Source organism: Hoplias malabaricus, chromosome 2, assembly GCF_029633855.1.
Source record: "Hoplias malabaricus isolate fHopMal1 chromosome 2, fHopMal1.hap1, whole genome shotgun sequence".
Lineage (NCBI taxonomy): Eukaryota > Metazoa > Chordata > Actinopteri > Characiformes > Erythrinidae > Hoplias > Hoplias malabaricus.
This window is the reverse complement of record NC_089801.1, coordinates 1,190,049-1,196,681: the sequence shown is the minus strand read 5'-3', so window position 1 is coordinate 1,196,681 and position 6,633 is coordinate 1,190,049. Positions and strand designations below refer to the sequence as shown.

The 6,633-nt window shown below is 35.3% G+C and overlaps 1 long non-coding RNA gene across 1 annotated transcript; it reads left to right on the top strand.

Moving 5' to 3' along the window:
* The first annotated feature begins 1,633 nt into the window (after positions 1-1,633).
* On the top strand, positions 1,634-3,052 carry LOC136686239 (uncharacterized). The gene is made up of 3 exons (XR_010800295.1): positions 1,634-1,811; positions 2,373-2,501; positions 2,806-3,052. It is a non-coding gene; the product is annotated as an uncharacterized lncRNA (long non-coding RNA).
* The last annotated feature ends 3,581 nt before the right edge of the window (positions 3,053-6,633 follow it).

The following is a 6,633-nucleotide window of genomic DNA, read 5'->3' as shown; positions in this document are numbered from 1 at the left end:
TTTTGGAATCTGGTTTGTATATAAAATAAGTTTTAGGAAGAACTGCAGTGTTTCAAAAGAAAGTGTCAGTTGAGATCAAGCTAAGATAATTTTTATAAACTCAAGTGGAGCTTTCTCATAGAAAGAAAATCAATTTTAAGATATTAGAAAGTTATTAATATTAAATAATAAGGAAGGATGGCATTTTACAAACATCTTTCTCTAGTTGTGTTATCTATGCGTTACTTTATGTTGAATGATAGGTTGCTTTATCTAATTTAACTTTTCTGCTCTTTTAATATTTTTATTTATATTTTATTTATACACACACACACAGCCATACCTGTAAATTTACATTGTGCATGTTTTTTATTAAAGTGCTGGGTGCAGGTGTTATGTGCAGTAGTGGAAAAATTAACAAGGGCAAGTGAAGGCCCTGAAGACACGTTATTTGGAGAGTTTAAGTACAGAGTTTGGAGTGTATTGTTTGTATTTTACATCAAATATTTAAAGTCCCGAAGAAAGAAAAGACCAGAAGATGGAGTGTTTTGTGTAACTGTAATGTCGACTGTTCAAGAGTGAGATGGTAGGCTTCTCTGTAGCCTGGTTGTCCTGATCCTCATTTGGCTGAAGCACCGGCCTGAGGGAAAGTACTAGAACAGGGTGGTGTCTGGGGTGTGGTGGATCAGAGGTAATTCTTTCTGCATGTTTCCTGGTTCTGGAGGTGTACATATCCAGCAGTGTGATCAGCTTAACCCCAGTGGTTTTCTCTGCAGACCTGATGATGTGCTGCAACCTGCTGCAGCCCCAGTTTTACACTGAACACACTTCTAAACACCTTTGATAAGAGGTCTATTGTGGTGAGTCTTAGTTGTATGTGGCATGTGTTATACACATTGGGCTGTCTATCTATCCTTTTGTTTAAACAAGGATTCTGTTCATGTTTTAAAAAGGACTGTGTTTGTCATTTGCAAAACTAAATCTTGTTCAGTTTTGACAAGTAGTTGACACTGTGTTTGCTGTGCATTGTCCAGCATAATAATAATAATAATAATAATAATAATAATAATAATAATAATAATAATATGAACAGTGATTTTAGTTTGGCCTTGATTGTTATAAATAATAAATATAAAAGAATACACTAAATCATGACTGAACTGTAACTGGACAGATGTATAAACATAACAGAAACAGTTTACTTTTACTCACACAATTAACTTTCTTGTATTTCACAGTATAAACTGGCACTTGTATAAAAATGATTCTGAGCACACTGTAGAAATTAACATTCACCTGATGTGAGAACAGAGCTAGGTAAGTAACCTTTGTGGTTTGCTTCACCATTGTATTAGATTATTTTATAGAGAGACCTGTTTATAAGCAAACATTTATAGGCCTTCAACAAAGTGTAAAAGAAGGTTTTAAAAAGAGGAGTGTTTCAAATGCATTGTTAATGTGTAAAGTTTTTGATATGTGAAAATGAATTGGGAGGAGTGTTAGCGCTTCCTTATTTTCTTGGTCAATTTATATGATGCTCAAAGTCACGCTGGTATAAATTGAGTAGTGTAGGTGCAAACAAAGCACTGTTCTGTGGGATCCTTTACCTCAGACATCAGATATGGGAGACATGATGATTATTTTTCTCTCACTTTGCAGCTTCCTGTTATCAGCTTCCGCCGAGACTAAGCCTGAGGTTGCAGTGTGTGGTCTTGGACTGCCAAAATGCACGCTAGAGACCTGTAGCTTGTTGGTGAGTGAAGAGCTGAATTCCATTAAGTCCAAACTGAAGAGCACCCAGGATGAGATAGATGCTCTGAAACGGTAAAAAGGTACGGTTTTCCACGCTCTTATGATACTATACACAGTCGGAAAAACTGTCACTGTGGTGGTCCTTTTGTTGTCTCTGTGGTGCATATTCAGTACCTATGATTAGGGAACATAATTGGGCCTTATTCTGTTATAATTGTACATTTTAAACTTGCGTTGATTTCATATGACTCCATTTAATCTCCAGGACTTATATTATGTTCTTTTATTTACAACATTTCTATAATGAAAGATTGCAGTAAAATGCTTGTGTAAGATTTGACTCATTACAATATTGCTGCGAGAATCTGATGGCATTTAGCCACATATATATGATTGTAGTCATTGAGCAATGCTAAATTAGTTCTGGATCTCCAAAAACATTATTCCATTTCTCCACAGCCTAACGATGAAGCTGTGTTATGCTCCTCGAGCCGACAGCTTTCACTAACCATGGTTTCCTTAGACTTGTGCTTCAATGTTGTCTCTGTGAACGGTTGGAAACATGGTGCAGTGAAGTTTTTGGAAAATGTAGTTTTCAGTTTTGTTTTGATTTATGTTCAGTTTCCTCTGTTTTGTTCCAGAAGCTTCTAAAGTTGTATTCTCAGCTGCTTTACGTAAGTTTGGCAGTCTTGGGCCTTTCTCAGAAGAAACCACAGTGAAGTACAGTCAGGTTTTCACCAACAAAGGCAATGGCTATGACAGTAATACAGGTACATAACACACATTCACCCCTAGGAGCTATGATCCACGTGCTGGTTTTTAACATTCCAGAGACCAATGTCCTTTTTACCTTTGTAATCCCTGAATGAATAGTTTATGCTCCACAGAGTGGGTCTCCCTATTGTGGACGACCAATTTTAAAACAGGTTTAGTACAGAATCACAGCCCCCTGGTTCTTATTATAATGGCTGTTTCATGACATTAGAAGAATCACAGGAGAAAATGACTGATTTCGTCTATAAAAATGTGTGTTTTAAAGACTTATTTTCCATAATGTCTTGTTCTCTGCTGCAGGGGTCTTCACTGCTCCGGTCAGTGGTGTGTACCTTTTCTTGTTCTATCACCATGCCTTGGGTGGTGAAAGTGCCTATTTGTCTCTCAGCAAGAATGGGGAGCGTGTGGTGACCACAGGGCATCACAAGAACACACAAGAAGGCTCAAGTAATGGATCAAATGCAGTCACCATTCAGCTCAACAAGGGTGACCTGATGCGTATCCGCCTCTGGGCAGGAACTTGGATTTTTGATGATGATAAAAACTACACAACCTTTACTGGCATTTTGCTCCACACTGTTTAAAGGAGCAGTCAGTCATTTTTGTTAAATCGTTGTTATGAAACAGGAAATAAACATAATTACTGCATGACTAAAAAAATAATAAAAAAATAAATTCTATTGCTGACACCATATTAGGTTTGCTGTGTTCATTTCATTGTTGGTATGGGTATGGTTTTATTTGCTGACACAGTGGTTAAACTGTGATTATATTATATATGCATTGCACTGAACAATAGAGGGTCACTATATCTGCAAATGAGCTCAAGGCCACCATGATCAGGGACAAATGTGGGGTACAGCAGTGTAAAGCTCCCCAGCATTGGAGTGTAGAGCATTTGGAGTGTAGGGGCAGCGGTGGCCATGAGGTTTGAGAAGTTGAGGTCGGATTGAGTCAATAGCTTTGAGGCCAGGCACCGGTTCAATTCCCAGGACCAGCAAGGAAGTACCTTTGAGCAAGGCACCTAACCCCCAAACTGCTCCTGGTCATAGAGGTGCACAACCTGTTCCGGTTGTGTGTGTGTTCACTGCCCCTAGTGTTTGAGAAGAATTGCTTGCTAGTGTGTGTTTGTGTGTTCACTGCCACAGATGATTCCTAATGATCAATAAAATATGTTTCTTCTTCTTCTTCATTTTGACTGTGTTCTCATTTACGGTTAATGATCAATGTCTCCATTGAGCTCCATGATTCCTCCAAAACCTAAGACTAGCTTATCTGACAATGCGTAATTAGCAGAGACTACTGAATACTACTGAAGCCGAAACAACAGTTATTGTTATTGTCTTATACTGGTGTTGTGTGTAGCTAATGAATTTTAAAACTCTATTTGTTCCAGTCAAATGCTTCTGTTAAATAATTTGCCAATACTCAATAATTAATTATTTGCAAAACTTGTATTATTCCAAAACTGAAGATAAAATTCTGCTAGTCTTGAGCTTTAACTAAGAGTAATGAAGTATATTAAACAGCTTGAAGTGCACTGTGCCAGTTTGAGTGGGGCTTTTCTGTTGATCTTTTGTTTGAGTGAGTACACTGTATGGATGATTAGATCTAACAAAAGTAAATAGAACTAATATTTAAGAAATTAATTAATGAATGAATATAAATCGTATCGATTATGTATATATATTTTTTATCATATTATGTGTATTATTTATTTTTATTCCTAAATTTACTTATTTCTGAATTTATTTATTATTTAGTTTTCTTTTTTATGAATAAGTCTAGCCTATTTATTTTATCATTGATAGATTTTTGTTAAAAAATTAATTCTGTATCATTTCATATGATAATGAAGGGGTGTGTTTTTCATGTTCAGGCTTCAACACCAGATGTTCAGCAGTTCTTGTGCAGTTGATCAAGAGCTCAGTGTGGGTTTGTCACCAATGCCAGTCAGGATAACAACTCTATGTTCATTTAAACAAGGCTTGTATGCACTTCTGAAGCTGAGAGGTGATCAAACTTTTTCAGTTGCAGCTCTGAGATTATGAAACAGTTTTCCTTTGGATGCTAGAACTGTTCAAGACTTAAAAATTATCTTTTTACCTTGGCCTTTTATATTTCATAAATGCATTTTTTGTTTATAATGTTATATTTGTTTTATGTATTTTATTTTTTCTTGTTTTATGTCTTTATGTTTGTACAGCACTTTGGTCTACATGTCTTGTTAAACGTGCTGTGTCAATAAAACTCACTTATCTTTCTTTAATGCAATTTTGTTTTAAAAATACATGCTGAAGTTCCAAAATTAGGGTTGTGACCAATCACAGACCTGGATATCCAGGTCACTGAACACAATTTGATACAGACAGCATTCATTAACAAAACGTTAATGACCAAGAGTAAGTTTAAATAAAAATAGCTTCATTTTTTCACAAATATTCTTGAGAATTCTTGAGAATATTTAACAACACTCAGGACTATAAGTACAAACCCACCTGATTTGTACTTGAACACATGGAAATAAATATAAGCAGCAGCTGTTTTGTACAGTTAGACTGCAGCTGACCTCACTCATTATTCAGTCATAAATGTAAATAACTTTCCAATAAAGGAAATTACTTTCCAAAAAAGTAAAAATTCAGATGCATTCTGCAGATAAACAAAACTGTAACATGTTTTCTCTGAATACAAACCATATCTAGACCAATTCTAACTTACTATAATTAATAGATCTAAGAATATGCAACATTATAATAATCAGGCAGTGGACAGACTGATGAAATCTGATGAAATAGTAAGAGCATGGTTAATTGTGCCAGGCTAAAAATGCCTCTTCAGTTCAACATGATACAAGACAAAGCAAAATAGTTAAAATGCACAAGAAGAAACCACTTCCCTTAGATCAAACCTTAAAAACTCTGTAAATAAACATCACCTTCACTTTTTACACTGTACATTTGAAAAATAGATTTTTTTTTTTGTAGATTTAATTCAGTATAATTCAAAATATTTTTGAGATACATACAGTACCAGTCAAAACTTTGCACACATCTCATTAGACATTGGTGGAATAGGGCTATTCACTGTATAGAACTGTGTTCCAGCCCCTACCTTTGCACAACCCAAGTTATGGTCTCACCATTAAGACGGTGAACAGTTCTACAAATTAACCCTTGACAAGGCCACAGCTGTTAACTGAAAACCATTCCAGGTGACGACCTCATGAAGCTGACTGAGAGAACTCTAAGAGTGTGCAAAGCGAAAGGGGGCTCTTAAGGGGCTACTATAAAAGGGGGCTACTTTGAAGTATCTAAAATATGAAACATATTCTGTTTCGTTTAACACTTTCTTTCTTTACTACATAATTCCATGTGTGCTCCTTCAGAGTTGTAATGTCTTCCACATTCATTTACAATGTAGAAAATAATAAAACACAAAAATATAATTTAAGTTCAAACAATGTGCTATATTTAGCTCACTTTCAAAGTATTACTTTAATTTGTTGTGTAATATTTATTTTACGTTAAAGAAAATACTGTAATGGGAGATTATTTATTTATTTATTTATTTATTGGTGAACAGTTGAGAAAATTGAACAGATTGATCAAAGAACACTGGGCTACACTAAGAAAGAATTTAGTAAATTTTAATAAAAAGGTGCTATATAGAACCACGTATAGCACATTCTCCAACAATCTGAAAAACCCTTTAATCATGGAAATATTTCTTTGTGTGTTCAGGGTTCTTTATAGAATCCATTTCTTTACTAAGAACGCTTGATAGAGCCATACATTTTAAGCGTGTACCATTTATATTACACAAAGAAAGAGGAGTACAGTTGTGCAAAATTATTTTGGAACTGTGTGTAGCTTACTAAGTTTAAATAACAACAACATAGTTGGCCGTACAAGGAAAAACAAAGATGCAGTTTCATTTAAAGGGTAGACTGTCCACTGCTGATAATGAGCCCATACCTCTGGGAAAGAAGCTGTGTGAATGTCTGTCTCCTAACCTCTTTTCAGAGGGTAGTGGTCAGAAGGTGTGATGTTCTGGGTAAAATAAGTCTGCTGTAAATTTTCAAGGCTGTTTTGTGACCTTGCTGTTATTAGTGTTAAAATATGTAAT